Source organism: Oryctolagus cuniculus, chromosome 10 (assembly GCF_964237555.1).
Source record: "Oryctolagus cuniculus chromosome 10, mOryCun1.1, whole genome shotgun sequence".
In the NCBI taxonomy this organism is placed as follows: Eukaryota; Metazoa; Chordata; class Mammalia; order Lagomorpha; family Leporidae; genus Oryctolagus; species Oryctolagus cuniculus.
In genome coordinates, this window is record NC_091441.1 from 29,539,703 (window position 1) to 29,566,221 (window position 26,519).

Below are 26,519 nucleotides of genomic sequence, written 5' to 3' on the forward strand. Positions count from 1 at the left end.
TCTGTAAATATATCCAGGGCAATACTTCCTATTTTGCCTTATGGGCAACAGCTGCTGTTTTTGCCAGGCTGTCATCTATTTAGTTGTTACTTTTTCAACTTTATTTTTAAACAGTACAACACGGCGTACAGCAACACGGAGCCCGGGACAGATGGAAAGCAATCCAAATAACAGACTTCAGAGCCACCCTAATAGAAGTGGCTGGGGCAGGGTGGGGGGACAAGCAGATTGCAGGATTGCTGGGGGCGAGCCAGTATCAGCACATCACAGATGTCTGGGCGGAGGGAGAGCAGCTAAGGACTGGGCATACCTAAGCCAGGTACCACGTTCAGCAGGTGCAAATGTGGAGGAGCCCGAAGGAGTGAAATGAAACCTAAAGCAACGTCTCTGTGATCTGGGTAAGAGTCCAGGCTGTTCTCTCCTGGGGGTGTAGGTAGAAGTCAGGAGAAAAGTGAGTTTGTACCTCCTGAGTTTTAAGAAGGAAGAAAAGAAAACTCATTTTATTTACGTCCTCTCGAACAACCCTGGCAAAGCCAGAGGTGGGGACAGAGGCCACCGTGGGCCCAAGCACCTGCATCTGTGTTGTCAGCCCCCATGTGGCCGCTTAACTTAGCAACACACACTTCACAAGCACGCAGGGAGCCACTCCTGTTTCCTTGTTGTTTCAAAGTAGACAGTGCTGGCAGCCTCAGGCATGACCATTGCTGAGTCAGCATCTGTCTGTGACGCTCCTCTGTCCCCCAGAACTCCTGGGCACAGGGAAGGCCACCACGGTCAGCCCTGAGCCCTCCTCCTACCCTGCCAACCATGTCTTGTTCCCTTGCTGTCTTCTGACTGTGACCCTGCCCAGGCCCCTTCGAACCTTTTTGGTAAAGTTCCCAAATCTTAAATGAACGGCTTGATGAATCTTCACATAGTAAACTCTCTGGGAACCATACGGGATGGTGTTCTGGAACATTCCCAGCTCAGTGGTGCCCCCTTGCCTCCTTCCAGTGGGTAACCCCTTTAGAGTAACCACCAGCCTGGCTCTGTCATTGCACAGTCGCTCTACTCTTTGAGCTTCACACCAATGGGATCGTGCCGCCGTCACTCCTTTGAAGTCTCACTTGACAACTGGTAATTTGATCCATTTCTATACAAAAGCACCCACACTTGGGGTTTTATTTTAGCCATTCTGATCGGTGTGATGGCTTGTCACTGTACTCTTATTATTTTGTTTTTGCATGATTTTATGCATTTATTGGCCATGTGGATATTTTTTAAATACTTCTCCATTTTTCAACAGGTAAGTCTTCCTTTTTCTTTTCATTTTTCTTGGTGGACCTGGGTTCTCTGTCACTTATCTTTTCTTGCCTTTTTACTCTCTTCGTGGTCTCTCTGGATTAACAGAAGTTGTTAGCTTTAATGAAGAACAACTTGTCTTTACATTTATGGCCAGTGCTTTGTTCTGTGCTGGTGAAGGGGCTTGTCTGCCCACCCCAGGTCATGGAGAAAAATTCTCCAGTGTTTTCTTTCAGCAGCTTTATTGTCTCGTCATTCATGTTTAGGTCTCTGATCTATCTCAAATTAACTTTTCTGTAGTATAAGGGAGAGCTTAATGTTTATTTTTTAATCTAGATAGCTGACTCAGCACCACTTGTTGTAAGCCCCAGGGTTTCCCACGTGAAGTGCAGAGGAGCCTTTGTCACAAGTAGCATGTGTGTGATTGTGTCTGTTTGTGGACTCTGTCCCATTGGCCTCTCGCTCTGTCCTTGAACCTATGCCATCGCAGTTATTCCTGTAGCTTCGTGGTAGAAGTCTTGACATCCAATGGTGTAATTTCTCCAACTTTGTTCTTCACTATTACCATGGCTGTTCTGAGTCCTCTGCATTTCTGTACAGTTTTAGAATCCCTTATGAGATTCCACACAGGCATACAGAAACACACGTGCACAAATCTATAGATCAAATGGGAACACGGACATCTGAACACTGTTGATTATTTCAATCCATGAACACGGTATTTCCATTTATTTAAGTCTTCCTCTCAGCATTATTTTTGTACTCCCCAGTGCAGATATTGTACTCAAATTTCAGTTTATTTCTTATATACCTAATTGGGGGGGGGCGATGCTATTATAAATGATAATTTAAAAAATACCTGACAATCAATGCAGGGAACCCCACAGGTGCCTTGGTGGGTGTGAGTGAGGGGCAGAGCCCCGTGGCTGCTGTGTGAATATTTGGGTGTAGGTTGAGGGTAAAGGTGCAGGCAGAGTGGTGGGTGCAGTCTGCAGCCTGTGCCGTGCCCTGCCCCTGACCCTGGCCCTTGCCCAGGCTGTTGGCGCCAGCCGTGCCGGAACTCTGCGATGTGTGGGCACCCTTTGTCTCCTGGGGCAGAGGCTCCAGGTGAGAAGGTGGCTGGTGAGTCACTGCGCCTGCTTGGGCCGTGCCAGCGTCAACAGTGCGGCCTCCCACGGCCTGTGTGTGGTGGGCAGGCACGGGGCCGGCTCTCCTGATGATGAGGGGAGGTGGCACCCAAAGGACCTGCCCAGGGAGGGTCGCAGATAACTGGGATGACCTGAAGGCAGCTGTAGAGAGTGTCTTCCCCTTTTCCTGACGCACATCCCCCCGACTGAGGGTTTGGGGGGAGGTCTCACAGCCACAAAGTGGCAGGTTCTCAAGACTCGGGCGTGGCATGGGCGGGCAGGCGGGCGGGCAGGCACTGTCGTCCTGCTGGCATCAATGTCCACCCTCAAACCCACTGCTGGCCCCGTGTGGCCTACCTGCTCCCCTCCTCTCCAGCCTGGCTGAGTTCCCCTTCTCATCTCCAGCCACGGCTGTGTCTCTGGACTCCCTTTCCGTCACCCTCATTTCAGGTGCTCGTCCCTGGTGGCCTCCCCAGATCCCAGCCTGCCCACCTGGCTTTGAGCTGCCTCTGTGTCTGTTGCCCCTAAGATACCGCAGGGCCATGGAGGGCAGAGGGTCCCTGTCCTGCCTGTCCCCACCCTGGCACACTGTGCCTGGTACACAGAGGGGCCCGGTGCCTTCTGGTGGTCCTGCGTGGTGGTCCACCCAGTCCTTGCTCCAACCCTGGGCTCTCCCTGGCTGTCCACGTGGTCTTGAAGTAGGTAGAGCCCTTCTGGGTAGGGAAGCATGAGAAGTGCAAGGGGAGCGGGCTGGCTGGTGGCTGCTCTGCGCAGCCAGAAGCGTGGGTAACAGATAGGAGCAGCAGAGTCCAGGTGGCTGCTGGTCCCGCCTGGGATGGGTGCAGTGGCTTCCGGGCTTTTTCTGCAGAGCCTGGAACAAAGACTGCTAGGGACTGTGGTGGCGGAGAGGGATGTGGCTGGGATTAGGAGGAGCTGCCTGTTATGTGTGCAGTGGGCGGTGGGTACACAGGTGTTTCTTCCCCCCTCCTTTGTATGTGTCTGGAATATTTCATAACAAAAATAATTTTTTTTAAAGAAAGAGGTGCCTGGGGCCAAGATAAAGGAGGGTGGCTCTGGGAAAGATGGCGGGAAAGAGGCCTGAAGAAAGGCAGGCCACCTGGAGCGTGGGTGGAAGGAGGGGCAGGGTTCCAGAAAGAGGACGGGAGAAGGTGCATGGAAAACCCGAAGTCGTGAGTCACTGGGCTGCGTCAGACTTGCCAGCGTGTGGGACAGGGGCCGTGCCGGGGCAGGGACAGAGCCAGGGGTGATGTCACCGCAGGAATGGACAACAGGGGCTGCGGGGGACTGGATCAGGACACGAAAGAATTCCCTCTGCAGCCCACCAGCCCCCCGCCCTGATACCCAGTGTGGCTGTCAGGCAGAGCTGGGGGATGGTCCCCTTCTGTGGGTATTTGAAAAAAAAAATAACCCCAAAGCAAGCCACCCTCCTCCATGTGCCTGGCATTGTGGGTATGCATCTCTGAAAAATGGATCAATTGTGGGGGTGCGGGAAGGCCAGAGAGGGGCACGGCTCACTACAGAAATGATGGCTTCATTAGCAGCACCTGTGGCCGGCCTGAAACGAGGGTTGCAGCTTTGGAATGGTCAGCTCCAACCTCGGATGGGCTGTGCAACGCCTGCTGGCCTTGCTCTCCCTGGGGCCTGGGGCACCATTGCTCCTCCCCAGCAAATGGGACCAGCCTGTCCAGGAGGTGGGGTGGGGGACCCTGTGGTTGCCTGCCCCATAGGAGATGGACCCACCCCCTACCATCTACTTTGTGGCTGTATTGCAGGAGCAGTGGGTTAGAAGGTGGAGCACAACTTAGGGCCACTCACCTCTCTAAGATGCTTCCAGGCACAAGGAGACCTTCCCTGTTCGCTAGAGGGCATTTGTCTGCTGCCAGACTCCATCCCCGAGACTCAGTGCACAGCCATGTTATTCACAAGGAAACTGCAGCCGTAGGCTAGCGGCTGGCCCCTGGCTCCGAGGCTCCAGCGCATGCCTGTGTGTTGGCATTTTTTTCTGTCCACTCATGGTGGGCATGGCATGGAGCTGGTGAGCCCCATGCCCGCCCTTGTCTTGCCCAGGTGGGGCCCGTGTTGCGCACACCAGCCCACCAGCCACACGGGAGTGCGGGTCACTAGACAGTTCTTGGGGAGGGGGAAGGGTTCTTTGCTGGTCTTTCATGGCTGGCTCACTCAGTAGGGTCTCCTAGAAAACCCCGTGCTGACCCACGTCGGGGCTCTGCCTGCTGGGGACAGGGGATCCCAGTTATGGTCTTGTTTGGGGCAGGGTGGGGCTCCATCTCACATGGCAGTGCAGGCTGAGGGCTGGGAGCATGAGTCAGTGGGACCTGCTGGGAGCTCCTGGCGCTGCAGTCAGAGGCAGTGGGAGGTGTGGAGGTGAGCCTGTGGCTGGCACAGTGGGCGGCATGTTAGGAACTGGGAGGCAGGGCTGTGTGTGCGCTCGCACGTGCACACACAGCGGGAATGCAGCACCACCCAGAGCATCCCCAAAGTGGAGGGCACCTGTCCCTTCCTCGTCAGCCCCTCTTCCCAACCCAGACAAGGAAGAGACTGACAGAAGCCCAGCTGCACAAGGCTAGATGAGAGCCGTGAGAGGTGGCAGGGGCGTGAGGCGGCTGGGGAGCCCGTGGGCGGATGATTTGGTTACTCATTCAGGCGAGAGGAAGGTGGATGCCCGCGCTCGGGGGTGGAGAGGATTCCTCCCCCAAACCTTCCAGCCGATCAGAAAGGTGAGACGAGGAATGTGCTTGACACCTTAAGATGTTGTTGAAGACTGATGAAGAGGTAGACCCCAGAACCCCTTCCTTAACGCCCCCTCCCCACCTTGGGCAAACCCCAGAAACTTCTTTGCCAAGGGCAACAATCTTGAGCTGTTTTAGACTGGGAGACCGCACGTGGCTCAGGGCAGGTATGAGCGCCGTCCTTAGAACGGGGGACAGACTGGACACCAAGTGGCCAGACACCTAGCACTCTCCACTCGGGATCCCAGGAATCCAGGCAGGGGGACTCGAGGCTTCTGTCTAGTAAACTGCCTTGGTCCAGGAGAAACACCGTAAATCTATCCTCATGTGTGTACTCCCCCCAAAAAATGACCCTGTCCCACCCCCACCCCCCAACCCACCCCCAGTCCCCAGAAAGAAAGTACCTGCTTTTTAGTGTCTGACTCTTAAATATAAGTGATGGTCAAGGATTCCCTGGTATTTGCAGAAAGGAAACCCCAAGCAGAGCGCGAGGATGGGGGTTGGGAGGGGGTAGGACTCAGGAAAGGAGCTGGCAGGAACAGAGCCAAGTCCAGGAGTGGGCAAAGCCTCCATAAAGCTGTGACTGATGTCTCCAGGGAGTGGGGAGGAGATAACGCCACCGTAAAATGAGAATCGGAGGTCATAAAAAGCAAACGGCCCCAAAATAAGGAAGAAACCTTGAGACATTAACCAAGTACCAGCAGACATTAAAATGTTAACAGGAGGGTGGAGAGAGAGTAGGAGAGTGGAGAAGGACTTCAGAGGCGTGCAGATGAGGTAGAAACAAGGCAATCAGAAACGCAGTGTAAGGGCAGAGGAGGAGTTCCAGGAGTGGGGGGGGGGGGGGAGGCCCTAGGGTCCCCCCGGGGGGCTGCGGCATGGCTTCCAGATGGCGTGAAGCAACGCGGTGACCGCAACGCACCCCACCGCCAAGCACAGCGCTGCTGCGAGACCCAGGAATCCAGGGACGGGGAGGAACCAAGTAGGTGGTATGCACAAGCTGGAACTTCCCACCAGCCTCCCTGGGATGTAGAAGACCCTGGGGCAGCGCCTGCAGCCTTCCCAGGGAATGTGGCTTCCAGCCCAGCTCTGTGTTCACAGCCCAGTGGACCATGGAGAAAGAGAGGGGATGGAGTCGGTTCCAGCAGGCTTGGTCTCAGTGTCGTCCGGGCTAGGCAGCCCTTCTCCAGAAGGTACCAGAAGAGGACAACACTGAAAGAGTGGGCCCCCCAAAAACTGGCGTGGGTGGTGCATAATGCCCCCACGAAGCAGCCCAATGCCCGCCCATATCCAGAACCTGCGAGCATAGGAGGTCGCACAGCACATGGGGAACGAGGCGGCTGATGAAGTCCGTGCTGCTAACACGCTGGCTCTGGTGCGGGGAGACCATCTGGATTATCCGCCTGGGCCCAGGATCACCAGAAGGGCCCACACTGGGGTGGGGTGGGGGGAAGCAGAGCGGGTCACTGTTGGACTGAAGCCCGCTGGCTTTGAGGACACAGGAAGGGGGTGCTGAGCCCGGGGGTGTGGCCGACCCCTAGAAGCCAGAAGAGGCCAGGAGATGGACCCTCCCCGGGTCCCCAGAAGGGATCAGCTCTCCCCACAGCTGGGCACTGGCCCAGCAGAGCCCCCTATGAACTCCTGGCCTGCAGAACGCTGTGTTCATACGCCATCCTAAGCCAAGAGGTGGTGTGCAGTATCGGAAGCGAGTGTGGTGTGTTGGGAGGTCTGATGGGAGAATTGCAGAGTGGGGCGGGGCGGAAGGGGGCTCCATCCAGATGTGGAGGATGGGGTGCTCTGGACGGGGGGCTCCAGGAAAAAGAGAGGGAGCAGGTTCCTGACCCACGGAGCTCTTTCCAGAGCGGCTTCTGGTGGTTCTGGTGGTCGGTGCGTGCCGACAAATCAGATGCATAGAAAGCCATTTTCACACTAGAGGAAAACAGAAGTCGTGGCGGAAAGGTGATACTGTTGTGTGGCCCCTGTGTGTGAACCTCTGCCTCGCCACACTGCTGGGAACGCTGAAAGGGGGAAAGACGCAGAGGCCGAACTCCGTTCCATGGAGACGGGGACGGGAGTGTCAGGGAGGTGAACGCTCGTTTCCGTCATGAGCCCCTCATCAGTGACATCTAAAAAGCGGAACATCTAGGGCCCGGCGTCGTGGTGCTGCAGGGTCAGGGGGACGAGGGTTAGACTGCTGCTTGCCGTGCCAGCATCCCACAGTGAATGCGGGTTTGAGTCCCAGCTGCTCCACTTGGGACCCGGCCCCTGCTCATGCACCTGGGAAGCAGCAATGATGGATCAAGTCCTTGGGCCCCTGCCACCTGTGCGGGAGCCCAGGATGGGCCCCATTATGCACCACCCACGCCAGTTTTTGGGGGGCCCACTCTGGGGTTCCTGTGGTCTGGCCCGGCCCTGGTGGTTGCAGCCATTTGGGAGTGAGCCAACAAGATGGAAGATTCTGTGTGTGTGTGTGTGTGTGTCTTTCTGTCATTCTGCCTTTCAAACAAATAAATAAATCTTAAAAAAAGTGAAATGTGGAGGTAGTATTGTGATCCATGTGCTGCAAGCTGGCTCGTGCCCCTCTGAGATTCGCATGTTGACCTCAGCGCAGGTGCAGCTGGTTTGGAGTTAGGAGGCCGTTAAGGTCTAAGAGAGGTCATAGGTCATAGACACCAGAGAACATGCCGTCTCTGCCACAGGAGGACAGAGGGAGAAGGCGGCCGTCTGCCCACCGAGAAGAGAGCCCTCAGGGGAACCCGTGTGAGCAGGCACCTGCAACTGTGGCTGGAGTCTCCCACTTCCTGTCTGTGGCATCTCGCCCCGGCGGTCTGAAGCGACCGTTCCGTCATGCTATCTAGACATAAGGCCATGGAAGGAGCAGCAGTGGCTGAGCTGTGAGTTGCTGTCGCCTCTGGGAGCCGGGACTCTGCACGGGGAGGACTGGAGTGAGGCCGCTCTTCTTCATCACTGGCCTTTTATTACTTTTGTTTTTTTTCAAGCCATGTGTTTGTATTAGTTTGCTGTTTAGAAGTTAAGTAATTTACAACAACAAAGGCAGTTTGTCGGCGTAGATAAATGCAAAGTTCCAGGGCAGGATGCTCTTCAGGAGGCGTTTGATCCAGTCTGCAGCTCCTACTCCAGCTCAGCGCTGCCCTCTAGGTTCCTTTAGGTAACAAAATGGCCACAGCAGCTCCAGGTGTCACGCGCACCTTCCACGTCTCCCGTGAAGAAGCTGCTTCCCCAGAAGCATTGTATGTGACAGAGCCAATCACCACGGCCAGGTTGCTGCACTGATTGGCTAAAGTCGAGCATGGCTCATCCCTGAAACACTCTGATTGCTGGGAGCAGGTGGTGGTCTGGAAGGAAGTTAGGGTTCTCTTGCCAGGAGGAAGAGGCGGTGGGTGGTGGACGGCTCAAAATACCAAACGTCTTTGGAGGCATTCCCGTGGGGAGGGTGTTCCTTGTAGAGGATTGCTTGGTTGGCTTGATGGCTCTGGGGTGAAATGTTAACTCCGTGTGCCCCGCGAGACAGGGGAGGCTGAGTGGAGAGAGGGTGCCTTTGGTGAGGGAGATTGGAAGGGGGAGGGCATCCCACGCCACGTGAGGGATTCGGGAACAGGAAGACAGATCTGCGAGGCCACCACGGCAACAGCTGGACACGACCGGAAGCTCAGCCCCAGGAAGATGGGGAGACTGAGGGCTCCTACGTGGGCTCCTGGCTCCCGGTCTCTCCGATTGCAGGTGCCTGAAATGGCATCGTTGAGACTCACCTCTGGGAGAGTGGGTCCATGTGGGTATCTGTTCCTAAAGATTAGAGCGAGCTTCCTGAGTCCTTCCCAGATGGCCACAAAGGAAGAAGTCCTGGGTGGACGGGCTGGGCAGAGGAGGGTGTCTGGAGGGATATGGCCCCCTCAGCACCAGGGTGGAGTTGGGAGGAAGCAGCAGGTGAGGACTGGCCAAGGTGGGGGCAGGGCAGCAGCCAACGCTCCTTAATCCCCGGAGAATCGCTCTGCTAAGGGGATGTGCTCTAAACTGCAATTAGCTGCCTTGGCCAGATCTCCCAGCTTCCTCCTCATCTCTGACTGATGCCCACAGCTGCAGGAACACTGGAGACAGGAAGGCCACTGTCCAGAGCGTCCACGGAGGCTGCTCCCACAGGCTGAGCCCATGCTTTCCTGGAGGCAGCTGGCTTTGTTCCCAACGCTGTTTATGCCAAGGAAACTCGCTATTGTCATTATGCAATTTAATTAAACCATAGACAGACCAATTAAATACGGTTGCAAAAAAAAAAAAGAGCCTTGTTTTTATGAAAACTAAGCTGAAACTTTGGAAAGATGGAGAGAGATTCAAGATGCTGGGGAGTCAGATGTGGGTGGAACAGCTCTGGGAGGTGGGGGAAGCACCCACAGTAGCCAGAAGACATCTTGCACTTTGATGGTGTTGCAAGTGGATTTCATTCCTCATTTTGCTGGGAATACAAGCAACTGAAATTGGAAATTACAGGCAAAGTCCTATGCGTGTGATTAGTGCGAGAAGGCCAGTAGGGACAGTTGCATCCAGGAGACACCACGCGAAGAAAGGGCCTTGACGTCACATCAGGAGCGTGGGGGTGGATGTGCAGGCCACACCGGGCGCTCACTGCTTCCGGTGGCCGCTGAGCCGTGCCGGCTGCAGGGACATCTACCTGGGCGCTGTTGCCTGGGAGCTCGCTCCCCCTCTGAGTCAGGGGCTGGTGTGCAGAGAGAAGACATCTGGGGGCCTCTGGGGCTTCGCTAGCTGGGTTTCCCAGGACTGGCAAAATTGAGAGCAGCCAAGGAGAAGCAGGAAGAGTTGGGGACGGCGTCAGCTGGGCGAGTCCAGGCTCTGCCCTCTGCTGTTCTTCCCCTTTCCTAGATGATGGCACTGGGGGTGGGGCTGAGTTCCCGGCTCTAAAGATGCCAGCCCGGCGTCTGCTGGCTGCGTGTCCAGGCCTGGGGACTCTCCACCTGTCCCTCCTGCCTCTGCATCTTCACAGACTCCCCCTTCCAGACTGCGCTCTGCTCCCACCTCTCCACAGTCTCCTTGTCCTTCAAGACTCTGCCTGCTGGCTGCTGCCTCCAGGGAGCCCTTTCTGATTACCCCTGGACTTTCTGTGGGTCCCACTCTCCCACTCTTAGTTCTCACCAAGGTCTGCCAGCCAAACCCTCCACCCCTGCTATGAAAACGGAGCTCTTCTTGAGTCCCTTTCTGGATTGTATTTTGCATGCCCCGACCATGCCGTCTGATTATACCGATCCCGACATGAACCCACATACCATGAACAGAGGGACACAGGATGACTGACAAACAGGTGCTAGAGAATCTTCTAGAGCCCTGGGTGCCCAGCACGGGGTTGGGGGAAGAGGGAGAGAGCAGGTTGCAGGAGTTCGGTTCAGCTTGGTCCTTTCCAGCAACTGCAAGTCAGAGACTAAAACATGCAGGATGGGAGGCTGGGTGGAGAGGACAGGGAGGGTCCCCGCCTCCAGAGCGGCTGGAGGAGGTGGCCTCACACCTGCGGGACTCAGACATGTGAGATACGGATGCTGGGGGAAGTAGGGTATCCCGCAGACTTCTGGCAGGAGGTGTGGCGTGAGGGGCAGACCCTCGCAGGCAGAGGTGCTGTAGAAGTGCTGCATGCACGCACGCAGGGCTTCCGCCAGGCCTCTGATGGGCCTGTGGCCTCCCTGGGGACCCTTCTGATGCCTCCTCCCAGGAGCCACACCCCTCCCCCAAGTCATGGTGGGACAGCTCCAGAATCCTCCCAAGCCTCGGGGGGAGGCCACACCTGGTGACGTGGCAGCGTCCCTCGATGCCTGCTGTTCAGAGTAACTCTTTGTTGTGTCCCTCTCTCTGTCATGAGTGTCCAGACTTGGACAATCACGCTACAGTCGCCCAGCAGTGCTGGGTGTGGAGTGTGAGCAGGGGCGAGGCGGGGCCGGCTTCCACGGCAGCATCCGTCAGCACCAGCCTTGCGACTTGCAGATGCCTTGCCAAGCCTGCTGCTGCTTGTCATGCGTCCCAAAGAGCGAAGTTCAGAAATAAAATGTCCCTTTCTCAGGGATACGATTTTTTTCACATCTAAGGGGAGGGTGGTGTGGCCAGGGCTGCCTTTTCCCTAAGAGAAAGTCTGGCTTTAAGCATTCTCATCACACTGGATACCAGGTGGACATAGAACTTTCTGGAAAGCAGGTATGGATGGAGGAATGTAATTGGATTCAGGGCACCAGGAAATAGGCCAAGGGATGAAAGCCACAGAAGGCAGGGGAAGCTGTGGTCACGGCAGACACAGCAAACCTGGCGCCCTGTTCTGCTTCCTGGAGCTCGCCAGTGCCAGGAATTCCACCTTCACCAACCACATTCCTGTGCCTGCTCTCTGGTTTTCCAGTACATCCCCTCTGCCCAGCCTCAAATCCCCAGCTCCACTGGGCACAGAACCGGAAGGGCAGGCCTGGGGCTGCCCCCCCTGCACCGGGGCAGCTGCCTGGCATGCACCTGCCCAAACACCGTCCACCCATGGCATCAGGCGCCCAAAACCCGGCTCTTCTAACCCACGTGAGACACCCACCACCCCGCGCCCCTGCAGGGGAGCCGTGCCTCGGCTTCTGCTGTGGACCCTTGCCCAGGGGCTCTGCAGCCGCAGAGCTTGGCCACACTGTGTGTCTTGTCCTCGCCTTCCAGAAAGAAGCCTTGTCCTTTAAACTGTCCGTCAATATTATCACACTGAGTATCTGCTGCCCGCCGCGGGGGGCTGGGGCTGGGCCGTCAGCCTTGCCTCTCCCCGCGGCTCCGTGCCAGCCCCACTGGCAGCCCTGGTACAGATCTGCCAGCCCAGGAACACTTCCCTGAGGCCAGAGAAAATAAAATGTGCGTGACTGAGCGAGCCCAGGGCAGGCAGCCTGCACAGGGAGATTAGGCCTTTGTTCCTTGGCAGGCTCGCCTCTCCTTCCCACCCCTCCCCTCGCCCAGGCCCCACTGTTGGCCTTGGCTTTGGGCTCAGCCCTCCCTCTTTCTCAGGGTTATTTTAAGATTCGAGGCCAAGGTCACAGAAATTCAGACTTCCAAGGAACCATCATCCCAAAGAAGGATTGGTTGCCTGAGACGAGGATGGGCGATTCTGCTTCTTTCTCCCCCTCTGCCTCTCTCCTCTCCTTCTTCTCCCTCCACCCTCTGTGAATCAGACCAGCCCAATCTGGCCTCATGCCCTGGTGGCTTAAGTAGGTTGGGTTCAACCCCAGCTCGCTCTCTGTAGACACTTGCTGGCTTCCCCAATGTGGGGGCAATTTGGGGGTGTGTAGGAAAGCTGAGCGGCACGTGCAGAGGGAGCCTGTGTACCCCTTTCTCCCCAGCCTCTCATCCACATCTGCCATGGGCATGGCCCCTTTGTTGATGAGCCAGTGTCAACAGGTCATTATTAACTGAAGCCCACGGTCTACATTAGGCCTTACTCTTGGTGTTGCACCGTTTACGAGTTAGGTAAATGCACGCTGTCACACACCCACCATCAGTGTCCTACAGAATACTGTTACTGCCCCCAGGTCTCCTGTGCTTCCCCCCTCCCTGCCTGCCTAGCCCCAGCCATCACTGGTCCTCCTGTCATTGTAGTTTGGCTTTTCCCTGAGGTCCTACAGTTGCCATCATGGAGAGCGTGGCCTTTTCCAGGGGCTTCGGTCAGTTCACCACGTGAGCTAAGATGTCTCCAGGCCTTCTTGTGCCTCCATAGCTCATTTCTTATTTTCTCTCTTTTTTAAAGATTTATTTATTTATTTATTTGAAAGGCAGTTAGAGAGAGACGGAGCTTCCATCTGCTGGCTCACTCCCCAAATGACTGCTACAGCCTGCGTGGGGTCTAGCCAAGTCCAGGAGCCAAGAACTACATTTGAGTCTCCCACATGGAGACTTGGTGCATCTTCCACTGCTCTCCCAGGCGCACCAGAGGGAGCTGGATCAGAAGTGGAGCTGTCCAGACTGAAAGTGGTGCTCATGAGGGATGCCAGCGTCTCAGGCAGTGGCTTAACCCATCGTGCCACCAAGCCAACCTCTCTCTTCAGATTTTCCCACAGTAATATCCTGTTGTCTATTTACCTCCTGAATGGTATCTTGGTTACTCATACTTTGTGGAAATTATAACTAAAACCACTCTTGACATCCATGCACAGGTGTTTGTGGGGCTAAAGGTCCTCAGTGCCTTTGGGTGAAGCCCCCAGAGAGTGGTGCCGGGTCCTAGACAAGCCTGTGGTTAGCCTTGGGAGGATTTGCCCGTGTGCATTCCAAGGCAGCTCTACCAGGGCACTCAGTTTTGTTTATTTACTTTCTTAATTAATTAATTTATTTATTCAAAAGGAGGAAAAAGAGAGGGAAAGACAGAGATCTTCCATCAGCTGGTTCACTTTCCAAATGACTGAAATGGCCAAGGCTAGTAGGCCAGGCCCAAGCCAGGAACCTGGAAGTCCACCCAGGTCTCCCACATGGGCAGGGGCCCAAGCACTTGGGCCATCACCTGCTGTCTTCCTAGGTGCATTAGCCAGGAGCTATTTTTTAGATTTATTTTCTTATTTATTTGAAAGGCAGAATGACAGAGAAATGGCCACAATAGCCAGGGCTGGGTCAAGTCAAAGCCGGGAGCCAGGAACTCCATCCTGGTCATCCACATAGGTGGGGCAGGGGCCCAAGTACTCGACCCACCTTCTGCTGCCTTCCCAGGGGCAATAGCAGGGAGCTGGACCAGAAGCAGAACAGCCGGAACTCAAGCCATTATTATGCCAGCAAAAATCTGACACAGGAAGTGAGCAGCTGTCCGAGGTCCCGCAGCTGGCCAACAGCAGGCTCAGTCTGGCTCTAAACCACTAGGCATCGTGGTCTCCCGAGAGTGTAGACCCTGCTGCAGGGCCAGTGCCCGGCCGCCCTCCCGGGGAGCCCCTCGTGGCCTCTGCCCCTCCAGTCTTGTTCCTCGGGGGAACCTGCCTGTGCCAGCTGCCATCCAACATTCAGGAGCCCTGGTGCCAGCCTCAGATGCTGGCAAGAGGGCCACTGAGTGCTGGTCTTTCTCCAGGTGCCGGGGAGGGGGGGGGCAAAGGCAGCAGGACACCCATGACGAAGGGTGGAGGTGCGCAGGCTGGGCTGGGGGTTCGGGGACCCCAGTTCTGGTCTTGCCTTTGGCCTGGGGGTGAGGGGCAGCATTCCCTCTTGAGGTCTTGTGTGCCCTTGACTGCAGGGAAGTCTGAAACAGGGACTTAGTGTGTTGTGCAGAGAAAGTTTAGTGCATGTTAAATAGAACAGGATGTCATGTACCTGCCTCAGCTCTCAAGACAGCCTCTCCTCAGGCCCCTGGGTGGCGGCTGGCTGGAGGTCTTTACCCGTGCTGTGCCAGTCATTGTAGCCATACAGTCCCAGTGTCCCCAGGCCACGCTGTCCAGGGGCTTGCGCCTTCTGGCTGACAACGCATGGCCTACATTTTATAATAAACTGACCTGCTGTGCAGAGAGTCAGAAAGGGCTGAGGACGTGGCTTCAGTGCTGCTGGGGCACCTGCTGGCTGGCCGGCTCTGAGGACGTAGCTCTGCTGGGCCCCCAGCTGTGCCTGCCTCCCGGCCCTCCTGGGAGGAGTCTGCAGGCAGGAGCCACACCCTCTCGTGTCTGAACCCCCATCAGGTAGCAGAGAGCCTAGGTCATAGCCGGTAATGTAGACATGTTGATTCTGTCCCACCTGCTGACAGGCGGGCGGGAGCCCACTGACGTCATCAGGGAACATCACACAATGTGAGTGAGTAGGAGCTGATGTTAACATCGGCATGAACGTGTATGTTCATCCCATTACAGTCCACTCTGTGTCTCCTTGGTGCTACTGACAGCCACAAGTGACCAGAGGTGGGGACAGGAGGGTCTGTGGTCACACATTTGCAGGCAAATGCTGCCCCACCCCCAACCCCCGTTTCTGTAACCAAGGCGAAGAGAAGAGAAGAAGGGGCCGGTGTGCCGGCCTGATGTGCTGCGGCTCAGTTTGCAGGGTCTGCATCCCATATGAGCACCAGTTTGAGTCCAGGCTGCTCCATTTTCAATCCAGCTCCTTGCTAATGCACCTGGGAAAGCAGCAGAGGATAGCCCAAGTGCTTGGGCCCCTGCACCCATGTGGGAGACCTGGAAGAGGCTCCTGGCTTCAGATCGACCCAGCTCCGGCCATTGTAGCCATTTGGGGAGTGAACCAGAGGATGGAAGATCTCTCTCTGTGTCTCCTTCTCTTTAATTCTGCCTTTCAAATAAATAAATGTGTGTGTGTGTGTGTGAGAGAGAGAGAGAGAGAGAGAGGGAAGGAGGGAGGGAGGGAGGAGGTAGGGGAGGAGAGGGGTGATGAGGGATTAGAGGAGAGGAGAGAGGACGGTGCCAGGGAGAGGGAGGGAGGCAGAGAGTGCCTGGGCCGGCAGCAGTCTGGTCGAGGGTCAAGGGCTCCTCTGCAGCACAGCAGGCTGGAGCCGGAGTCTTCTGCCACAGAGGCTGGCCCTTCCCAGACAGGGCCGGCTGGTCTCGGAGCCAAGAGCTGTGGAGACAGGGCCCGGATAAGGGCCTTTGGCCTGTTTCCAGCCATTCCTGGAGATGTGAGGAAAGAAGTCAGCAGGCTCATGGATTCCTTAATGACCCAATGAGGACAAGACAAGCCAGGGTGTCGTCAGCTCTAGGAGGCCCCTGGAATGACCAAGAGCCTTGCTGTGGCTGCGGTGGGCTGGCCTTGTCTGTTCAGAGTGAAGTGGGCCCTGTGCCTGGGAGGATGGTGGGGCGGCGGCCTGGGACTTCGCAGGGTCGCTGGCTGCCTGCACACTCTCACCTCCAACCGGCCGTGACTACAGTTAGGCTCTGAGATTGAGCGGACCTTTGCTGTCCTTTTGTAGGTGGGAACACTCAGAGGGGACAGAGCTCATCCAAAGCTCCAAGCAGGCTCCTCTGACCTCCCAGGCCTAAATTTGTCTTACTTTCTTTTTTTGTTCGCTTGTAACTATTTTTTTGAGTTTTAAAGCATATTCCAAGAAGAGGGGGAAAAAATCAACACACAGAAAAAAAAAATGGCTCATGCAGTTTCTTCATTCTCACTCGGAGAAGCTGTTAGTTCTAATGACCTTTCCAAATTAATAAAATCTGTAAATGCTCCATTGTTTATTGCACACATTGAGGTGCGCCTCTAACTGGAAGGAGCTGCAGGCCCGCCTGGAATATTCCACTCCAGGCTCCACCTGCTTCAGAGCCTGCACAGGGGAGCTGCAATTAAAATGGCCTGTGAAAGGAGCCAGGCAGTGGCCCAGCCCAGCGTGTGCTGAGCCCGGCACAAGGGCCTGTGGCAGACAAAGTGTGTTCACCACAATCCTCATCCGGGGATTTATCTGGAGGAGGCAAAGTGTCTGGACCCGAACATAAGATAGCACTAGAGCAAGTGTTGGTTGTCAACTGTGGCATTCAGAGGAGGAGCCATCGGGAGGGATCTGGAAGGCTTCATGGTGGAGACGTGGTGAGATGTGAGCCTTGTAGAGAGAACCAGAGCAGGTCAGGTGGAGGAGGGGGCACAGGTGAGTGACCTAACAATGGGGCGTCATCAGAGGCAGGTGCCTGGGGAGGGAGCAGGCAGGGGACACTGGGGAGGGACTGATCTGTGGAGGGAGTTCATGCTCTAGGCGGGGATGGTGATGGGCTTCAAGGTGCAGGTGCGAGAGAATCCTTTCCCTGGACACACACCTGTGCTCCGAGCCATGCCAACACTGTTTCCTTCGATCCTGGTGATTGTCTTCCTGCCTAGATTTGTGAATGACACCCGCTGCTTTTCCAAGGTCAAGATGGGCCAGAGACAGCTGCGTTCCTGTTGCAAGATTTTTTTTTTTAATTGTGAAATACACATCACATAAGACTTACCATTTGGTGGCACTGAGGACACAACTTCCCAGGCAGAGCTCCGTCCCCATCAAACCCAGCTTCTCCAGCCCCTGTCCCTACCAATTTGATGACTGCAGGAAGCTCCTAAGTAGAACCCCACAATGTCTGCCCTTGTGTGTCTGGCTTATTTCACTGGCCATCATGACTTCCAGGTTGAACAGGGCTGGAGCACATACCAGGATCTCCTTTCCTCCAAGACTGAATGATTTTCCATCGTAGGGAGGCACCGTTTTCTCAACCCATTCGTTTGTGGCTTGACAGCCCGGTGAATGCGGATTCTGCTGCTGTGAACAAGGGTGCACCTATGTCTGTTTGAGTCTCTTGCAAGAAGATTTTGAGTTTTTTTTTTTTTTTTTAAATGCGCTTCAGGCTTTCAAACCATCAGGCCTGATGTGCCGGCCGTCACTGCTGCGCTCCCGGAGCAGCAGGTGCCAGCCGCCGCCCACGCCTTCCACCTGGAGCACAGCCCTGCCTCTCTGCTCCAAGGCGAGCCGCCTTTCCCCACACGGCGCTTAGCCGCGCTCTGTGCTTGAGCCAGTGTCCAGGCCTCTTTGCCTTCCCTTCTGATCCTAAAATACATCAGTCATGTTGAATTTGTCCCTCGCTGAAGAGGCAAGTGCTTTGTGCCCCTGCCTGCTAAGTTTTTCCCCTCGCTTTCTGAATTGCATTCCGCCTCAGTCGAAAAAGACGAGGCAAGTCCTTGCTGCACAGCCTGCCTTCCCATCCGTCCGGGTGTCTTAGCCCCCAACCCTCCCCAGCCCCCCCCTTAAAAAAAAAAAAAAAAAAAAAACTGCGTCCACATGGGCAGCACCAAGGAACATCCCCTGTTGCAGCATGACTGCCTCTGGCGTTAATTGCCCACACTCACATGACAACACATTAGAGTGATGACACGCTCAGGCGAGAGGCAGGAGAATTCACAGTTCGGGCTGGCATTGTCATTAACTCAAGTCTTTGGTGTCAACTCCCTCCCCGCCGCAGCGCTCCTGCCCGGCCTTACAGTCAACCTCCGCGCTGCGTTGTCTGGCCTTCGTTGGTTTGTGTCAGCTCTTGAACATTATTTAAATGTAGTTTGGGGTCCATGAATGCAATTACCATTGTGTTATTATTCAGAGGCAGATTGTTAAGATGCAGGCAGCTGTACAAGGAGATGCCCTGTGCTGTGAGGTCCAATTTAGGAGGGCCTTGCGCGGCGCGCGCGCACGGGGTTGCTAGGCAACCCCCGGCTACCGAAGTGGAGGCCTCGCTCCGGAGTGGGAAGGAGCCAGGCGCCTTCAGGGAATTGGAGGCAGTGGTCAATCCAAGACTGGCACAGCGCCGGGGAGGGGGCGGGGACGGGGTCCTCGGGGCGCGCAGGGTGCCCACCCAGCTAGCAAGCACGTGGCGCTCCCGCGGAGGGAGATCACAGAGGAGGTGCAGAAGCCCGAGGTGGGCCAGGAAATTGCCCAAGGATACCCAGAGCAGATGCTAATATGATTCTCCGTCCCCGTCTTCTCTTTGCAGGAAATGAGCAGGTTTTCAGGGAAGCTGGTGGCCTGAAGTTTAAGACCAAGGCGTCGGTGCTGGTGAGTAGGGATTTCGCCTTTTCCCTTCTGCGATCTCACTGCGTTCTGAAACGTGCGTGGGCTTCCCCGTGAGGGGAAGGGGGCATGACCTGGGTGGGTGGGATTTGGGTTCTGCTGAAGGTGCCTGGCCCTGGGTGGGGTGGGAGCCAGGCACCCAGGGCATGGAGTAGAAGGAGGACGCTTGGTATCCTGGCTCTGCCCTCTAAGTGGAGGCTGTGTGTCCCCCCATTCTGCCCCCCAGCTGTGGACAGAGAGGGGGCTCCCTTGACTGATGGGTGTGGGGCAGAGCCAGACTTCTCTGGGAAAAAGAGATGAGCATCTGTACGGCTCTAAGTTTGCTGCTAGTCAGACTGACCGTATTTGCAACAGTAAAATTTTATAGAGGCTGTGAAACAGCGTGTAAAACTAAGTGCAAACATCTGGACCCAGCCGCTCATCAATCAGAAAATATCGTTAATTGCCAGGTGCCTGGCGTTACCTGGAGGCTCTGGGAAACTCAGGAGAAGAGGGCTAGGCTGTGCCTCAGAGGAGTTTTCAGTCTGGTGTGGAAACAGGAAGACATGTGTACGTGAGGCCATTACAGAACTTTCTGGAAGCTTTTGTCAGCCAGCTCTGGCTCCCATGGCTCAGGCAGGAGTGCTGGTGATGTGCAATGGTCAGGGAAGGAGAGGCTGGAACTGGGCTGGTGGTGGAGGGCGGCTGTCCCAGGGAGGAAGGAACGGAACAGGGGCAGAGGCTCCTATGGGTGGTGGCCCCATCCCCGGCGGTGTGGAGGACAGCGGTGTCTGGGAGAGGAGAGGGGAGAGTGTCAGGGGCTTCGGGGCTCGGGGCAGCCTGTGGAATGGGCAGCATGTGAAGACTCCCGCATCTGTGTACGTAGAATTAATGTTTCTGCCTGTTGGTCTGTCACTCCGGCACGTGAAAAGGGCTCTGTGAATCTGTCATTGAACTTGAGGTTGAAATCCATATGAGAGTCCTCCCTGAATCTAGTGGGGGAGAGAGAGGCTTAGCTGCAGGTGAAGGCCCCCCCACTGCAGCCTCAGGAGACTGGAGGTGGGAACACCCCCACGCTGCAAGTGAGGGTCCCCCAGATGCCATTCCCATGTGCCCCCTGCCTTTCTCTGGAGCTGCTGTTCACGCAGGGAGCTCTGGGTAGGTGAGCAGGAAGAGGGCCGCTGGGATGTGTTTCCTTAACAGAGGGCACTTAGTCGCGTGTTGCACGCAGGCAGAGGAAGCTGGGTGCCAGCCAGTGCTCACTTAGCGTCACTGGCTCGTGGTGGGGTGGGGTGCACTTTACAAGGGCTCTGTCGAGTGGGTCCGTTTTGCAGGTGAGGAGACTGGGGTTTGGAGTGACTGGATTTGCTCCGGTTTGCAGAACTAGTCCGTGGTGGTGCCGAGGTACCGCACTGGCTTCCCACTGCGCATCGCTGGCGGCCCCTCTGACTGCGGAGCAGGCCCAGCTTTTCGTCCTGAGGAAGCAGAGTGTTGCCCCGTGGCACCACGGGCTGCGTGTGAGAATCCTCTCCATTCCGGAGGTCCGTGTTCGGCTGTTGCTGGCTGTGTCAGACTGGTGGTCTTTGGCAGGGTGGGAAGATGGTGGTGGTTCTGTCCCCCAAAAGGAAGGCTCCTGTGTGCTGCTTTTTTTTTAAGATTTATTTATTTGAAAGATTATTTGAAGATTTATTTATTTGATTTATTTATTTGAAAGGCAGGTTAAAGAGAGAGAAAGGGAGGAGTGGGAGAGGGAGAGAGAGAGAGAGGTCTTCCATCCACTGGTTCACTCCCCAAATGGCTGCAATGGCTGGAGCTGGGTTGATCCAAAGCCGGGAGCCAGGAGCATCTGCCAGGTCTTACACGTAGGTGCAGGGGCCCAAGGACTTGGGTCATCTTCTGCTGCTCTCCCAGGTGCATAGCAGAGAGCTGGATCAGAAGTGGAGCAGCCGGGACTCAAACCAGTGCCCATATGGGATGCCGGCACTGCAGGCAGCTTTATCTGCTATGCCACAGCACCTGCCGCATCCTTTGTGTTTCTAACACCAGGACCCATCCTTGTGCTGGAGCCGTTGGTCATGGACTTGGGCTGGTTTTCCTAGAAGCAGACCTTGAGATGGGATACCAGGTGCCTGTGCTGCACCTCAGGCAGCTCTTTGGAAGCACTTGTAAGGGGAGAGGAACGCAAAATAGGGAAGAAGGAGCCGAATGAGGATGTCGGTGTGATTTGAGTCAGTGGCCTGCAGCGATGTCATTTGTGGGCAAGGGGCAGGGCTCATGTTACTCTGGTGTCATCAGCCACCCCCACAGTGCTGCTGGTGGTGCTGCCTCCAAGGAATGACCTCAGCCCAGAGCCGAGGGCCCTAAGGAGTTCACAGGTGAAAGCCTCGTGCCTTCTGGGGAATGGGTGCCCCTGCAGCCCCAGGGGACCGAGCGGGGGCCTTGGTTGTGCGCATGCTCAGACCTGCAAGCGTGGCTGTGGAGAACACAGCCACAGGCCGTTTTCCCGTGACCCGGCAGGCATTGTCACGGCAACAACTCTGCGATTTAAGAGCACAGGTGTTAAAACAGAAACCAGTAACGCCCAAGTCTGTTTCTACTGTAAATGATGTATGCTTTTTTTTTTTTTTTTTGCCTTCTGGACTCAAGTTTTATTCTTAATAAGTAATACTGTCCCATGGCTCTGAATTCAAAAGTACCAAAGGTTTTCTGCAAAAGCCTGCCCACGACTGGCCCTGCATGGTCTCCCTACTTTCCTGGTGACAGCCATTATGACCGGGTTCTGTGTTGCTTTCCAGCCATAGACGATGCACACCAGTCACGGGAGGTTGGATTTCAGAGCTGTGTTGAGGCTGACGCAGTGTAGAAGATTCCACCTTCCTAGGCCTCCAGCAGCAGGAGCTGGGGCTATTCCAGAAGGGGGTGAGGCTGAAATGAGCCGTTTTCGAAGAGGGAACAGTTCCTAAAACGAGTCCGCTCTCAGTGGACTGTTTCTGAAGCATAAAAAGTTTGCAGATTTTGCCAAACTCCTTGGAGTTGCCATATAAACAACTGATGTAAGAATTGCAAATCATTATTGTTTCCAGTGCAGACAGTAATCATCATTATTTAGAGCAGATCACACATGGAGATACGATATTACAGCCCTTGGAAGTCGTAAATCTTGGAGATCTTTAAAAGGGTTTTAAATTTCAGGAAATTTGCTATGGAGTGCAAATGATGGAGGTCTCACTGCATCTCTCACGGCTGTGATTTGCATAGTATTTAATGACTTACTGAACCGTGCATCGTTTCCAAGTGCAGGTAGAGCTCCTGCACCCTCAACGCCTCGTGCGTTGTCCGAGGTCCTTTCTCAGTGGAGGAGCTGGCCAGCAGTGGAGCGGGCTCCTCTGGACGAGCTGCCTGCTGTAGGAGGTGTGGAGGTCGCATTGAGGTCACCCGTCTGGAGATGTGCACTCCGCGACAGGCACACTCCACGACAGGCACACGCTATGACAGGCACACTCGACGACAGGCACTCTCTGTGACAGGCATACTATGACAGGCACTCTCTGCGACAGGCACACTCTGCGACAGGCACACTCTGCAGACTTCTGCACTGCCACCATGTTGAGTCTTGGTCCATGCACCTGCGCTCCCAGTGACTCGCCCTCAGCTCACCTGCACCTGGCGTCTGAATTTTGGTCTCCCAGGTTTGGTCCGGTGCCTACAAATGTCCACCCGGACCACCCTTTGTCACCTCGTCAACCTGATACGTGTGCTTTTCTCCTGCGGACAAGCTCCTTCCTTCATGTTTGCACTCCTGGGTTGCGAGAAAATTCTCTAACTTGTGCATGACCTGCTCCAGCCCCGATCCAGATTTTGGTGGCACCCCCAGGAGGCCATGAAAAAAAAATCTCATTTCCGTCCATGAAATAGAATTATTATCTTGATTGAAATAATATCTCTCTCCAACCTGCAACCAGATAAAGTCTGAAGTTGGTGGTGTTTCCTTATCTCCGCCGAGTTTGCAGGACAGAGTAATGGCCTGTCAGCCGCGGTGGGGAGGGGCGGGGGGTGGGTTCTGTGGTCCGGAGGGGAGGGGCGGGAGGTGGGTTCTGTGATCCGGAGTCCTCAGCTCCTGGCCTGGGAGGGGATTAGACCATGGCTGGTGCAATGTGAACTAATTCCGCTGATGACAAACGCCGCTCTGTCCCAAAGAGGGTGGCACGGAGCCTAGAACGGTGTAGGGCCCCACCATCTAGCACCGGTGGCCAAGTGTGGGAGCCTGCACACGCCCGGGTTGCTTGTGTCCCCAGAGCCGGAGCTCCTCGGGCTTCTGTCGGAGGAAGACTGGGCTTGAGGAGGGGGCGCCGGGGCCTTCTCTGGGGCAGCAAACAGGATGACCAGAGGCCAGCAGGCTGCCCTGTGTCTTAGTGGAGCTGCAAGAGCTGTGGGCAGGGCCGCGGAGGGTCTCGGCGCCAGTCCCACCTGCACCGGTTTTGGTGCAGCTCCGGGCACTCCTCACTGTTCAGAGAGGGTGACACGGGGGTATCAGGCGAAAGCTGCGAGGCAAGGTTTGTGCAGGGGCCCGGCCACGCCCCTCTCTCCCCACTGTGCCCCGCCCACTGAGTGGGGCGGCTCTGCTATTCCCAGAACTCTCAGAAGCGAAGTCGCTGGCTCCCTGGGGCTCCGCGGCTCTGCTCCTTGCACTGCTGAGTTCCTGCGACTGAAGAGCAGCTCCCCTCGCGTTACAGCACAGTTGGGTAGACAGCAAGACCGACCGCACCGCTGGCAAGTCTGGTCCAGTCCGGTCCTCACTCTCCACTGCACTAGGGTCTGGCCTATGGAAAGTCATCCATGCACCTGTGGAAATGAAGGTGTCCATGGCTGACCCTTTTCTAAGTGCTTCCTCTGTGACAGGCACTGTTGCAACCGTTTGCACATGCAATACCTCACTTCATCCTCACAACAGTTGCAAGTATTGGATAGTTTTACTGTAAAGGCCCAGAGAGGTTAAGTGACTAGCCCAAGGTCATACAGCCAGTGAGTGGTGGAGCTGGCGCCTGAAGCCAAGTAGTCTGCTTGGAGGCTTGACAACTTAAAATCGACTGTTTCAGGACTGAATAATAGAGTTCAGACAGCCCTGACTCACCAGACTGTACACCATCATCCAGAAATAGGTAGTAATTCTACCTGTGTCATGTTCCATGAAGGGGTTGCTGCATGGGGTGGCAGCCTGGAATGATCTTCCTGTCAAGGTGCCTGATGGTGGCCGCCTGGAAGCCCAGATCCTCTCTTCCCGTGGGACCCTGCAGAGCTGTCCAGCTGTATCCACAATGTAGCACACCAGGGGGTCCCTGACCCATCCCGCGTCTCCCTGCAGAGCCCCCCAGCCCAGCCCCAGAACCTTGACCATGAGAGGAGCGCTGGCCTCGCAGGGCGTGCACCTGTTACCATGGCAACCACCAGCCGAGCAGAGTGATTTCATGATACAGCCTCATCTGAGATAGGAACAGGTGTGCAGGGGAATCAGCACGATAGGTCTTGGGAGATTCGTATTGGATTGGGGATTGCTCAAGGAAGCAGGAGCAAAGAGGAAAGGCAAGAGAGCCTTCCCCTTGCATCACTCCTGCCCGACATGTCAGCTCACACCTCCCCTGGGAAGCCCTCCTTGGTCCATGCAGCCCTCGGGAACCTTAGCTTCCTCTGACCACCTGCAGACCCCACAGCAGAGTGGCCGCTCTTGTTCCTCGGGCAGCTGGAAAGTCCCCCAAGGGACAGGCATTTGTTCTGGGAGGCAGGCCACAGACACGAGCCACGTGCACTGTTCGGAGAACCCTAGATTAGGGCTCCACTCCTGCCATGGTCCCCCAGGAGGACCTCTGAGAAGCCAAGAACCTCAGTCTCCCAGGGCCTGACCAGAATGATCACCAGGAGCCCCCTGAGGGAGCCCGGGAACAGCGGGACGAAAGCCAGCTGTGTTCGGTCCTGACAGGGGCACTGAAGGCATCCACGTTGTGCTGTGCCTTCCAGGGACAGAGGTGGCAATGGGGACCCCAGAAATCGCAGTGCAGCTTTGATGTCCAAGCCTCAGTGTCCCCAGGCACCATCCTGTCCACCCACTTCAGAATCAGCTGCTGACCTGGATGTGGGAAACCACGCTCCTGGGACTGGCAGGGGCCACATCCTGCCTCCACAGCCAACTCGGGGGGCTCCAGTGCAGGGCGGGGCCGAGCAAGAGGCTCCCACACCACGGGATGGATGATCGGCTCTGCCGCTTCCATCCAGACCTCGCCAGCTCCCGTGACACAGAGAAGGCAGAAAGGACCTGACCGTGGCATTGCGTGAAAGGCCTCCCTCTCTGCTTTGAAGTAGACAATGCATCAGAGAAGTTGCCGGACCTCCCTGACGACGCGACAGGCATCAGCCCGTGTTGCGATTTTAATAGAATGCATAATAAAGAGTCCCGCGTGCACATCTCTCAGAGCTCATTCTGGAGAACACGTTCTGCCTCATGTTCCTCTCGTTGAATCAGGCTCCTAGCGAGTTCCCCACAAAAGGTTTAGACACAAGGAGAAAGGCCCTCCTCCACCAACTTCCCTCTTTTCATTCCCGCCTTGTAATGCGTCTCGGTTCGTGGAAACTTAGGAAAAAATGAAATGATGTTGGAACCAGAGGCAGCACGCCTCCGGAGGAGGCCAGCGACAGCAGCCTGGTTTTGTTCTGCGGCACGAACGTCTTGGTGACGGATCCCTCACTGGGGACACGGGACCTTGTGCGCAGATAGCAAACGCCACCCATGGGGGAGCCGCTGCCTGCTCCTTGGGGCCCCAGCAGGAAGCAGGTGGCCTGTGGGTGCCTTAAAGACAGTTAAGGCCCAAGGCTGGTGCAGAATGTAGCAAAACCAGTGCAGGGCCTGGGGCTGGTGACCCTGGGGGCTGCCCCATCCACGGGGCTTAAGGACAAGGAAGCTGCGATGGTGAGGGTGGGGTCAGGGAGCCACCTTACTCTGGCCATGGCCCCCCTGAAGAGTGGGCGTCAGGGCAGTAAACATCTTGACCTTGACCTTGACCTCTCCCCTACTTCCATCTCCTCCTGGGTCCCCTTAGGAGGAACTAGCAGGAAGCCAGAAGCAGGGTGGGCACTGCTGTGGGCTGCAGGGATCAGCCTCAGGGCAGGAGTCCGGGCAGCGGCACAGCGTCTTAGTGTGCAAGGATGGGACAGGGTCGGGGTGGCCTGGCTGGGGGCAGGTTTCCAGGCTTCATGAGATACCCATACTGCTGCTCACCAGGGCTCCCAGCCCCTTTTGCCCAGAACTCAAAAATGGCGGCCTTGTCACAAAGCAGGCTTTGGGAGAGGAGACATGGGACCATGGTGGAGACACGCCAGCGTGGGTCCCTACCTGGGACAGGAGCTGATGCGGGGGACGGGAATACTACACATCAGGTACCTGGGAGTCACAAGGCCCCTGTCTTATTTTTAATCAGATCATCCTACTTCCAGTTTGTATAATGTTTCCTTGTGATTAGGTCCACGTTATGGGTTCTTGGCTGGCCTCTGCCACGCTGGGTTCTTCTCGGGGAATCACACTAGAGGCCCTCATCAGTTTTCATTGGCAAGGCTAATTCCGCTCTCCTAGACTTGTCCGACTTCTCCCCTATATAATAACTGGGTTCTCTGCTCCCTTGGCACAGGTAAGCATCCCGTGGGGAGGCGTTCTCAGACACAGCAGGTGCCCTGCTCTGCATCAGTTTCCCCCGGAGAAGCCTCCAGCCACGACTCTTGCCTCAGCCAATCCTTACTCCAGGGTTGCCACGCGAAAGTTCTCCAGCCCCAGGCCTGCCCCCTTGTTTCCTGATTGGCCCTTGATGTTCTCCT

At 56.0% G+C, this 26,519-nt stretch overlaps 1 protein-coding gene across 2 annotated transcripts in view; it reads left to right on the plus strand.

Moving 5' to 3' along the window:
• Positions 1-26,519, plus strand: part of ZBTB7C (zinc finger and BTB domain containing 7C) — a 312,790-nt gene that overhangs the window by 163,790 nt on the left and 122,481 nt on the right. For both annotated transcript variants that reach the window (XM_051851243.2, XM_051851242.2), the window contains exon 3: positions 18,607-18,668. The gene's annotated coding sequence lies outside the window, so the exon portion shown is untranslated. The remainder of the gene's footprint in view (positions 1-18,606; positions 18,669-26,519) is intronic.